Genomic DNA, 13,676 nt, shown 5'->3' with positions numbered 1-13,676 from the left:
GCATCTTGCCATTCCTTGTACTGCACAACTTTTTCATACTTTTGAGGCTCAGATTTAGACATAACAGATGTGAGAAATGCAAAATGTTTATTAGAAAAATGTTGAAAAGAGATCAACTTGTTCAACTCATACTTTGTTCCTTGTTTGCGACTTGACATGAGAGGGCTATTGGTTGAAGGTGAGGCGAGGAGGGTACAAAAGTAGTCATTCAACCAAGTTGTGGGCTTTCTAACCCGAGCGGATCTCCTAATGGGTCCGGAAGTCTGATTTGGATCAAGAGAAGAGTTTGGGTCGTTGGAATCTAAGCATACAATCAAGTCTTCTATTATTTTTGTCATTCTTTCTGTTTTGGAATGGAAAAATATGTTCATAAAACACAACGTCTCGACTATAAAACACTTTGTGAGTTTCTATGTCATACAACTTGTATGTTTTTTGCCCCTCAGGATATCCAACAAATATGCATTTGGATGCTCGAGGCTCGAATTTATCCTTTTTGTGACTGGTGTTAGTGGCGTAGCATAGCGACCCAAAAAATTTTCAAATGTTTAATATTGGGTTTTTTCATAAACAAAATCTTTCAAAAGGAGTTTTTCCATCAAGTTTTAAAGAGGGGATACGATTTATAAAATAGGCAGCCGTTAAAATGCATTTCCCCCAAAAATGTATAGGAAGGTTCGATTCAAATCGAAGAGCCTAAGCAACCTCGAGGAGGTGTCTATGTTTAAGCTCTACTACACCATTTTGTTATGGTGTAGCAACACAACTATGTTGATGGGTAGTCCCTTGATTTTGTAAAAATTCTTTCATTTCGAGTGAGAAAAAGTCAGTCCCATTATCAGATCGTAAAGATTTAATTTGGCAATTAAATTTGGTTTTGATTAAGGCGAAAAAAATTTTGATGACATTAAGCGCTTCAAACTTATGCCTCATTAAGAAAATCCATGTGGCACGGGAAAAGTTATCTACAATACTAAGAAAATAGTAGGCACCATAAATAGTGGGTTGGAAGTAAGGGCCCCAAATATCACAATGGATCAAATCAAAAGGATGAGTTGTAGAAATATCACTCAAATCGAACTTAAGTCGTCACTGTTTTGCACGATGGCACACATCACACATATGATCATTTTTCAAAACAAGACTCAAATCTAAATTTTTGTTCACTAATTTCAAACAATAAGATGAAATATGACCTAATCTCTTATGCCAAAGTTCATGCGAAGCAAGGGAAAAATAGGTGTAAGCACACGTTGGTCCTTGTTGAAGAACATAAAGACCACCTTTCACCTCACCCCGACCAATCGTCATCTTCGATGTCAGGTCCTAGATAACACAATGATCAGAAAAAAAATTTATAGAACACTTTAAGTTTCTAGTAAGTTCACTAACAGAGAGCAAATTGACTTTAAATGATGGTATGCATAATACATTGTCCATTTCAAAAGACGACATAGATATCTTACCCATTTGATGAACTAGGAGAGTTCTCCAATTTGGTAATGTCACAGATACATTACACGTTTTTAACTCATGGAGTGCATGTGGATTAGAGCATATATGTCGACTGGCTCCCGAATCGATAATCCAACTAAGAGAATGTAAATTAGTTGAGTCATTGTTACCTGTATGAGCTATATTACCTGCAAAATTGATGTTGGCCGGTTGATCCTTCACCAAAGATAAAAGTTTGTGATATTGTTCAATGGTGAAGGCTGGCGCAATGCTCCTAGTACAATGTCCTCCACTGTCTTAACCAAAGACGTCGTTAGAAAAGTTGGGTTTCAGATCTGGTTTGGTCTGGTTTTGACTAACGTTGGCTGCAATATTTTGCTTAAAGATGGGATCATAAAGACAATGGCCTGGTGGGTACCCAATCAGCTTGAAGCATTTCTCTTTAATGTGTCCAACACTTTGGCAAAAACTGCAGATTGGTCTGGTTTGTCATCCTCCTTTGTTTCTTTGGAAACCAGCACCATTCTCCCGTTGGAACCTCTTTTATTGATTTATTTTCATGATAGCTAGGGCAGCGGTTCCTTCATTTGTAGAACTTGAAAAACGTGCTTCCTGTTGCTTTTATTCTTGTAGTACCATACCGTAGATTTTATTGATATTTGGGAAAGGGTCAATAAGTAGAATCTGCTCTCTAATGAAATTGTATGAGTCAATTAGACCCATAAGAAATTGCATGACACACTCCCTTTGGATTTGATCTGAATATGCCTTCATGGCACCACAAGAACAAATAGGGACGAGAGAGTAGGAACCAAGTTCATCCCGAAGAGCTTTTAGTTTAGTATAATATGACGCAATGGACATAGTATCTTGTTGTAGACGGCATATGGAACTTTGGATTCGGAAAATCCGGGGAGCAAGACTTTGTGTGAAGTGCTCTTTCAAATCTTGCCAGACTTCTCTAGCATTAGTCGAGTATATGATGCTTGCTAAGATATCCTTAGTGACAGAATTCAAGATCCAAGACAATACAAGATTATTGCATCTAACCCATATAGGATGGTTAGGATCACTCTTGTTTGGTTCTATAACTGAACCATCTATAAAGCCGATCTTATTTTTTGCTGAGAGAGCCATTACGATGGCTCTACTCCATGTTCCATAATTTTTCCCATCAAAAAACTTTGAGACACCAAAGCATTTCCAGGGTTATCGGAATGATGAATATAAAAGGGATCGGATAACACCTAGATATCGGCACCATTGTTGTTGAGATTTTCATCATCACCAGATGGACAGCCATTGTTGATCTCCATAGGTGCATGTTCTGCCATTAAATTCAATTCTTTGATACCATGTGAAATTCCTTCATGGAGAATGTGAGAGAAGAGAGAGACGGGCAGGAATGGCGAGTTGAATGCCTTTCCCTTTCGTTAAATGGTAATAAATATACAAAGGATTTACAACGTTTAGTTTTCAACGGTAAGGGAAAAATGCCTAATTAGGGGCTAAACAAGGAAGGGAAGAAGAAAGAGACGTGTTGTGCTGTCTTGAACGTTGGGAAATCTAGTCGTTTGGAGTATGCGACTTCTTGGTTCAACGTTCAAGACAGCGCAGCAAAGCTTTACAATTTTCAATTTTACACTAAATTTAACAAAGGGAAAACAACTACTTAAGGCAGATTCCTTCATTTTTTCTGTTTTAATTGATTGTATATATACCTCTGTAAGTCGTTCATTTCTAATCGAGGAAGCAATTACACTTCTCCTACACATATGCTCTCTCCCTGTTTTATCTCCAAAGCTCCTGGTGGTGCAGCCAACAAGGGGAGGGTGCACTGTTACGGCGGTGGTTCGGACGATTTAAATGCTTGTTTTGCCCAGTTCAAGTCAGACACGATGGCATTTCTAAGTGCAAGGGCGGAGAAACTGGTGATGGGAGGACTACTGATTCTGCAATTTTTATGTAGCCATGAATGGATGGCACCTGATGTGGCAAGTTACGATCTATGGACTGCATATCTCGAGCACATTCTCAGATAATTTGTTCACCAGATACATCCCAATCAGTCTTGTGTATATGTTTGATGGATTCCTTTGAGAGTCATTTCTTCAAAGATGTTATTTTTGCAGGCTAAAAGTTTCTTATAAAATTCTCTTACACAATAGTCACGTCCTAGTGGCGGAACCAAAAAAAAAAATGTTGGAGGGGCACTCATTCAAAGATTTCTATATCCAAATGGGCACTGGTATACATAACAAAGAATATACTTAAAGATGCTTAATGTGAAAATAAAGAAACATTGAGGGGCTGACGTGAGCAACTGCCCGTATGCTTAATGTGGCACATTTTTTTCTTTCGCAATTCTTAAAAATATTTTCTTTTTTGTTATTTTTGGGAAAAATTCATCCTCGCCTCAATTCAAATGTTGAGACTATTTGCTATTTTTTGTTTGTTTATTTTTTATGGTTTCTCCAATTGTCGAGTATAAATTTGCATCATTGGTATCATCTCCATTGATTTCCAAAAAATAGGTGAAAAGAATTTGAACTAACGGCGTCTCAAAATGGTATACCAGAAAATACTTACTAGTTCATGGATAATGCGATGTTTGAAATGCTGTTCGTTTGTTTTCCCTGTTCTACACACTGGTTACTGGTTAACGGGCAAACCTAAGCATTTAGAGTTTGATTTTGAAGGGTAATGTCAAGGAAGAGGAGCTAGATTCATTCCAGGTGCCATTATCTGCACCCAGCGTAGAAGAGCTTAAAAAAGTGGTGGATATGAAGGGGTGTTTTACCATCCATGTGGCCGAACATATGAATCAAGGTTGGGGATTGAAAGGTGGAGGCGTTCAAGGGGCCGAGGTGATCTGGAACAGCTAGCACATACACAGCGTCAGCAATGTCGCGAGGCTGTTTTGGAGAAATTGTGCCGCGACCATTTCGATGGAGAAGTTGTTCCAGAGGTTCCCGGACACCGTGTACTGACACTTCACCTCCCTTCCTAATTCGATGCCGCTACCTCCACCAATCGTATTCTTCATATTGCAAAAGAAACCACATTCTTCTGCTTAATTAGAGACAATCAATGAGGAACTTTGTGCAGGGGAGTCAGAACTTTCTGCCAAAGAGGCTCTACTAATAAATTTCAAGTTTCTAAAGGGCACCAGTTATTTGATGTGTCAATATAAAAATAATTACTTTTTGTAGGTTTTTTTGGGTAATTACCCACATGTTGGCCACACCTACCTCCGCCCATGGGGCCTTTGTGTGTTAATCTAATGGTTGGTTATAATGATCGTTGATGCTTAGTTTGGTTTCGAGCGTATTGCAGTTCGTATGGTCAAGCGAATGATATGAATTTTCTATGTTTAGTTGCTTTCAGTACCTTTATCTTGTGTTGGATAATGACTTGAACCGGTTGAATTTTCGAACTCATTTTGTTTCTTTGTAGCGCTTCATCACCGACTGTTTAGAAGAGTGGATCTAGAAAATGCTCGGGTTCTCTCTTGCCTGGTCGTTGAGCTCATGTTGGGTTCCACCACTGGCCAAAAGTAATAATAAAAAATTATTAGAATGCAATGGAGCTCTTTTGTGGTTGTCAACTCACTTGGCGATCTTCTTTGTTGAGTTCTTTTTGTAGTTCTTTCGTCCGTCTAAGCATTTCATTAATGAATAGTGGTTGGTTGGTTACTACTCAAGCGTTTGTGCATTTTTATGTTGCTTGGTTAAGTTCATTTTTGTGAGTTCAATTACTATTGAAAATTATTTTGGATATGGGACTCGGCAAGATGTTCTTTGCATAAGCTATTAGTTATTTGAATTTGGATGTTCTGGAAGTTGGTATTCGAGTACATTTAAGGTCCAAAATTTTTACATTCTTTGCCATATTATTTATAGTGGTGGCCTGAATATGTCAGTACCTAGAGGGTTATTTGAAAACAAAGATATTTTGTAAGTAACCAATGAATCTACTTCAAAAATTTGCTATGTCTATACTGAGTGGCGCATTCGCACCTGTCCCTGGACCTCTATCGAAGCCCATATAACTTATCTTATTGGTCACAGGTTGTATCCGTCCTTGGTCACATGTTGTGTCCGTTTCAGGACTTTTGTACCTGCAACTACACACGTATGGGCATCTTGGTGGTCCATTTTTTAAAAATCTCTGGTTCTCCGTATGAAATACTGGTTCACATGGCACTGTAACAAAAATGATGCATGCTCGATATATAGATGCTTTGCCATGAATTGATTATTCTTTTCTTTAGATGCAAGCTGACCGATTGGCTTCGAAAATCAGATTTTATAATGAGGTAATCCGATTTACAATGAATCTGGCCGAACGAGGTATCATTTAGTTGGATTCAGGTTTGGACCTAGACATGGACATTTAAAATCAAATCTGAATCCAATGGGTCGACTGACAACTCTCTTTAGAAAGCCTGCTGAAAATTTTCATTAATATATAACAATATCGCATACCAAAAATAAAAAATAAAAAAGGGACAGAAACAGAAACAGAAACAGAGGAAGAATAGACAAAAAAGACCCAAAAAAAAAAACGCCTAAAAAGATAAAGGGGACTGCAAGGCTCTGCCACTCATGAGGCTCAACTATCCTCCTTAGATGCCGTACGTAGTCATTTTCAGCATGTTTGAAAAATCTTCCTCCACAGAACTAAGCGTTTTCTTTTACTGATTGTGTTTGGCAGGAATGGTCTAACCTCACACGGATTCCTTTTTCTCAAAAAATCAATATAATTTTTGTCGGTGAAAATGTGGACCTTTAAACCCAAACAATTACGTAAAAAAAACTGAATCGACATTCAAAATAATTTTCAATAATAAACTTGACAAAATATACTTAAGAAAAACTTAATAACGAAACGAAAATAACTCACAAAATGAGCTAAAACCCAACAACCTATAATCACAAAATGTAAGCTAACATAACAAAGAGAGGCTCAAGTAAACTCACCTAAATTCACCGCGTAAACTTTTACACCCAAGAACTCTCACGCCCTTTGCACCCAATGCCCTTCTCAATGCACAGTCAACACTGCAACTTCAACTCTGACTGAATAAACTCGTAATGCCCGGCACCCTATAAGGAGAACAAATGGGTGGTGGATGAATTCACATAATTCTGTATATATATTTTTATTTTTTTACCTTTAATCATTATATTGAAGCACCGTCTTTCAAAAGTTCTCGACTCTTCCAAGATAGTCGGCAATACTCTTTACAATTTTTTTTTGTGCGGCCACCCCACTCTCATACAAAGACAATGCGAACAGAATTATGAATATATTTTTTTTAAAAAAAATTGCCTTCGAATTGAGGTCGTTACAGTACGCTAATATTGCAGCAACTGAACAGGAGGGTTTGTAACTCACTCGTGAGGTTGCTGGTCGTCCAAAAGTGTTGCCTTGGGGGATGTGGCTCTTCACCACTTGGTGGTATTGCAAGGATGGTCATTTGGTTCCTTCGTGACATAGCCTGGATCAGTTGTCATACGGCTACATCCTGTCCTTTGACCTCTCAACATCGTATTTGCTTTTCCATAATAAGTTCGGAAGGTGTAATCCCCAAAAACTAACTTCTTACATCCATTAGAAACCGATAAACTAATTCAGCATATTATGATCAATGCTCTAATTATACCAACAATTGTTGACAAAAAAGTGCACTTTCAAACAAGCAAAGGGATGGAATTCACAAGTGAACACCATCCTGGAAGGGAGGTGGCGGAGGTTTTAACCTATTGTGCCCGACCGTCAGATGGGATGAGTGGTGTTGAAGAATCCAATTTCCTTTCTTGTTCCCACCCGTTGGGCATATAGCCGTTCTCTCCATGCATGTTTTAGAAACTATCATAATTTCTTTTATTGTATTGCCTTGTGAGAGAGCCTTCCACATTCGTTAGGCATTATGGTGGAAGCTCTCATATATCACGTGTATTGCCTTTGGCCCAAAGCAATGAATAGGATAGAGCGAGGTGTGGAGCCTTTGATGTGGATGTAGGTCTGAGCAGACCGAACCACATTAAATCTTGCTTGTTTCTTGCTCCTCTTTCTTTCTACATGGTATAAGAGCAAGTGTACCTCTAAATTCTGAAACTGTGCCAGATTCCGACAACCGGTGCTGTCAACTCTGGTGGCGGTTTTGGTCAAACATAGGCTCGTTGGAATCGTCTGCATCTGAGAATTCTACTGCAAAATTTCAGATTTTTTGGAGCATTCATTGAAGAGACAAACATTTTTCTTTGGATACTATTTTTTTCGTTTTATAGAACCTGCGAAATCTAAAACTGCACCAGATTCCGGCGACCGGCGCTGCCAGCTCCGACAGCGGTTTGGGTTGAGCATAGGCTCTCTGGAAGCATCTGTATTTGAGGATTCTCCACACAAAATTTCAGATTTTTTGGAGCAGCAGTGGATGAGGTATAAATTTTTGATTGACCCCTATCACTGGAGTGCTTCCTGCAACTTCAGGTCTAGGCGTGACTTTTTCTGGGGCGCGTTTTTTATTGGAGTCGAATAAGAAGCTGAGCCTGGTGGCATTGGATTCCGGCACATGTCTAGTATTTTTTATCCAAATTTCAGAATTTTTGGATGATCCTATAAGCAGCTGCTGAATTTACAAGTGCCGAGGGTCTGAGACGCATTCTGCAAATTCCTGCTAGAGAGAACCTCAACCTGTCCCGCGTGATTCTCTGTTCTTCATTTGCGGCCTCCTGTTTCACAACAGATTCATGGCTGGAAATAGCTTCTCTACACCAAACCAGTGGTCAGACTCTACAATGGAGAGAATAGTTGTTCAAGATCAGGTACCAAATACCAAAATCACTTCTACTCTACTAGATGGAAGAAATTATTTATTGTTGTTTAGATCTGTTACATTATGTATGAGTGGTAGATCAAAGTTGGGTTATATTGATGGAAAAATTACTCAACACATGAAACTGAAGCACGTTTTAAGGAATAAAAATCCATCAATCACATGGTTATGTCATGGCTTCTCAATTCCATCGAGCCAAAAATTGCTCGAAACTTTATGTTTCTGGCTAGTGCTCATGATGTATGGATTAATGCAAATAAAATGTATATTGAGCAAAACAATGTTATCTGCATGTATCAGCTATCATGTCAAATTCATAGTTTAAAAAAGGAAAATATGTGTATTGCTGATTATTATGGCAAAATGAAGTGTTTATGGGATGAATATGACATATACACTGCATCATATATTGATAATGCTCCATAAAAAAAACTCAGGCAACAGAAGAAGACTTTTCAATTCCTAGCAGGTTTTGGAAATGATTTTGAACATATTCGAAGTCAAATTTTGCTCTCAGCCGAATTACATTCTGTCAATAATATTTTGTCCACCCTTATGAGAGAAGAAACAGGTCGTTAAGTTATGAACCCAGATACTCAACCAGAAAATTCAGCAAGCGAGAGTTCTGACAAATCTGCGTTTCATGCCAATACTACTGCCTATGCTGCTACAATGAACAAAAGGGATAGTCAAGGGTCATATGGCTATAAATCGAGAAATCAAAATAGCAGGTTTACTTGCACTTATTGTAAGAAGAATGGGCACACTCGTGATAATTGTAAGAAGAATGGGCACACTCGTGATAGGTGTTGGACACTGCACGGGAAACCAGGAGCATCTCAAGGTCGGTGTCCAAATGACTCTACTGCTTCTGCTCAAGTTGCTGCCACAGAAACCACTGACGTAGCTGCCCAATTGAAGACTATCACTGAGCTTCTTCAGAATGTATACAAACAAAAGGAGAAGATTGTCATGGTCGCCTCGGCATCTAGTCAAGATCTTCCAGGTACTCTCTCTACTTGCTCTTACTGGATTATAGATTCTGGAGTAAGCGAGCATATGTGTTCATCTACTATAAATCACTATAATATTAAAGATGTACATGAGAATAATTTTGTCGTTTTTGCAGATGGATCCAAGGTGAGAGTTGAAGGTATTAGTAGTGTTAATCTCTTTGATAGTGACAAAAAAATTAACACCTTAGTTGTTCCTAAGCTGTCTACAAATTTATTATCTGTTTCTAAACTCACCAATGATTTGAACTGTGATATTATATTCTCACCGTATGATGTGATCTTTCAGGACAGGTTGACGAAGAATGGTAAGGGAAAAATTACCAATGGACTATATGTGCTTGAACATGAAAATAAAGCTTTGATTGCTAAATTTGATAGCTCTTTGTGGCGTAAAAGACTTGGCCATCCTTCCAGTTACAAGTTGAAAGTTTTATTTCCTACATGTTATTATGATTGTCATTTGTGTGATGTGTGCCGTTATGCTAAGATGAGTAGACCTCCTCTTCCTGAGTCTAATAGTGTCACTGAACATCCATTTGATTTGGCACATTCCGATGTGTGGGGACCAGCCCCTGTGAGTTCTTATTCTGGCTTTAGATATTATGTTACATTTATTAATGATTTTTCAAAAATCACTTAGATGTATCTGCTTAAAAATAAAAGTGAAGTTTTTGACAAATTTCAAATCTTTTTTAATATGATTAAAAATCAATACGGAGTGCAAATTAAAACTCTAAGAACTGATAACGGCACTAAGTTTAAAAATTCCACCTTCCAAAGTTTTGAAAAACAATATGGTATTGATCATCGGTTTACCTCTGTAGGGACTCCTCAACAAAACGGAGTAGCCAAAAGAAAAAATCGACATCTCCTAGAAGTCACGTGAGCCTTGTTATTCCAAATGAATGTTCCTAGAATTTATTGGAGTGATGCTCTTTTGAATGCAAGTTATATTATTAATCGTCTTCCTAGCAAGCAACTTCAGGATCGTGCTCCTCTTGAAATCCTAAAGGGATGAAAACTCAATTTAAACCACATGCGAACCTTTGGATGTGTTGTTTTTGTTGCTACCCAAAATCAAAATTTAGATAAACTTAGTAGTCGAGCTCTTAAATGCATGTTCTTAGGGTATTCCATCTCGTAAAAGGGGTACAAATGCTATAGTTTAGAAGAAAAGCGTCTTCTAATATCTAGGGATGTGGTATTTAATGAAAATACACCCTATTTTCCTCAGCCAGCACAGAAGAAACATATTGAGGGGAAGAATTTATTGTCTAATTCTAACGTGTTTTACAAGAATGGTTTTCAGGGGGAGATTGTATTACCATCCACTAGAAACTTTTCAACAGACCAACACAGAAAATGATACATCACAGAACCAGATTGATAGTCAAAATATAGATGATCAAAATGACATTTAATTTCCTTTGAGAAGATTAGAACGTCAAGCCAAACCTCCTACTCATTTGTCTGATTATGTCATGCTCACTTCCATTGACTATCCGATCGAGCATTATGTTGGGTATGAGAGAATTAACAACACATATAAAGCTTATTTGTCTCAAGTCTCTAGCTGTTCTGAACCGTCTACATATGAAGAAGCAAAGAAGGACTTGTTATTGGTAAAGGCCATGAATGAAGAGCTTGATGCATTATACAAAAATAAGACGTGGGATATTGTCACCTTACCACCTGACAAAATGGTTGTGGGATGTCGATGGGTGTTCAAGATAAAACACAAAAGTGATGGAAGTGTTGAAAGATACAAAGCCAAACTGGTAGCAAAAGGATACATACAAACACAAGGCCTAGATTATGAGAAAACATTTGCTCCCGTAGCAAAAATGAATACTGTCAGAGTAATTCTTTTTATTGCTTGCAATTACAATTGGCCTTTGTACCAATTATATGTTAAAAATGCTTTCTTGCAAGAAGAGTTGAAAGAAGAAGTGTATATGAAACTTCCTCCTGGGCATCCAAAAGAGGCAAATGGTAAGCTTGTGTGTTGGTTGCATAAAGCTATCTATGGTTTGAAACAATCTCCAAGAGCATGACACTATCATCTGAGCAACTTCCTAGAGCAACACAATTTTGCTAGAAGCAATGCCGACAATTCTTTGTTTATCAAAAGAAAGGATGATCATCTTGTTATTATTTTGGTCTATGTTGATGACATAATTCTTACAGGAACAAATGATCAAGGAATTCTGAAGACTAAAGAGCTTCTTCATGATGCTTTTGACATAAAAGATTTGGGAAGGCTTCGCTATTTTTTAGGAATTGAGATTGCTCACTCACACAAAGGTCTTTTTCTATCTCAAGGAAAATACACGATGGATTTGCTCAAAACAACAGGAAAGATTAGGTACAAGCTGATAGAGACATCTATTGAAGTCGGTCAAAAGATTGAAATTACTCCTGATGAACCTGTCATTAACAAAGAAGGCTACCAACGCCTTGTAGGGAAGCTTATTTATTTAACTATTACAAGGCCTGACATAATATATGCAGTCAGTATTGCTAGTCATTGCATGCATGCTCCTATTGAACATCATTGAAAAATCATCAATCATATATTGCAGTATCTAAAGAGGCTCCAGAACAAGGTATATGGTACAAAAGGAATGGTCATCATCAAGTGTGTGGTTATACTGATGCCGATTGGGCTGGTAGTTCAAACAGAAAATCCACCACCGCTTATTGTATGTTTGTTGGAGGAAACATTGTATCTTGGAAAAGTAAAAAACAGAGTGTATTGTCCAGATCCAGTGCTGAGGCAGAATATCGGGCTATGGCTACAGCAGCAAGTGAACTTACATGGATTAAAACTCTTGTGTCAAAAATTAGATTACAAGTTGATATTCTTATTCCCTTGCATTGTGACAATCATGCTGTAATTTCTATTGCAGCAAATCCTGTTTTTCATGAAAGGACCAAACATATTAAAATTGATTGTCATTATATTCGTGAAAAAGTGCAGAAAGGAGAACTGTTCACACCATATACAAAAAGCTCAGATCAACTGGCCGATGGTCTTACTAAAGGTTTAAATCGATATCAACATTACAAGAATCTCATCAAGTGGGGATGTACAAATATTTACACCCCACTTGAGGGGAGTGTTGAAGAATCCAATTTCCTTTCTTGTTCCCATCCGTTGGGCATATAGCCGTTCTCTCCTTGTGCATGTTTTAGAAACTGTCATAGTTTCTTTTATTGTATTGCCTTGTGAGAGAGCCTTCCACATTCGTTAGGCATTTTGGTGGAAGCTCTCATATATCACGTGTATTGCCTTTGGCCCAAAACAATGAAAAGTACACAGCGAGGTGTGGAGCCTTTGTCGTGGATGTAGGTCTGAGTAGACCGAACCACGTTAAATCTTGCTTGTTTCTTGCTCCTCTTTCTTTCTACAAGTGGCCTCGAGGGACGGGAGGAGGAGGATACGGCCTCTTGCTAGACAACCATGGGTCATGCCCTACCTTAGCCACCTTATTCCTCATTTGTTTGTACTCCCCGCTAAAAAGTACTCCTCCATCTTGTGCCCTGGCGATGACAACCTTCATCCCCACTTTCCTGCTGCTGCCATGTCTGAGGTCGTGAGCAGCTTCCCTTGATTCGAACGTTGCTGGTGTAGAATCGCTCATTACAAGTATGGCTGTCGTCATGAGCAATACAGATATGGTGAGCCTGCAACCCATCTTAAGAGAGAGAAGGTTGAGCCAGCATACACAAGTGTACATATATGATATGCATAGTCACACGTGTTTTAAACGGCAAGACGCTTCTCCAGTCACAATCAAGGGCGGAGGGAAGGGGGCAGCAGGGGCTATGGTCAAAATATAATATCTGGTAATCATGTGAATCAATCAACTAATCATACTAGAATCAAAAACAAAGAAATAAAATAACATCTATGAACGACATTGATGGCTTTCTAATTTTGTTGGAAACGACAAAAGAAACACCCGCTTGGAACTTGTGAGTGCTGCTTCTGAATTTCAGACAAAGTGGTATCAAACCAGAAGCTGTTCTGATGATTTGGAAGGAGAAACAGAAGGCAGACTTAGGAGGGGACATGGCGGTTGGTACCGCATTCCTACGATCAGGTTGTTGAGGATAAAGTTGAGTGCCTTCCTGTTTGTGTGGTTAGCATCCTAAGGGTGAGGGGTCAGCCAAGTCACATTCATTCGCAAGGCATGACAGAATCGAAGTTGTTGTTTACTGCAAAAAGAGAAAGAGACATTGCACAACACGATTATGATTTTCCATATGAGATGCGGATAGAAATCGGTAAATTCACCAGGAAAGGTCTAAGGAAACAGAGTTACAGGAGATCAGCCGCTATTAATCGAGAAAAAGCA

This window comes from Nymphaea colorata, chromosome 11 (genome assembly GCF_008831285.2).
Source record: "Nymphaea colorata isolate Beijing-Zhang1983 chromosome 11, ASM883128v2, whole genome shotgun sequence".
NCBI lineage: Eukaryota > Viridiplantae > Streptophyta > Magnoliopsida > Nymphaeales > Nymphaeaceae > Nymphaea > Nymphaea colorata.
This window is presented reverse-complemented; position numbering follows the sequence as displayed.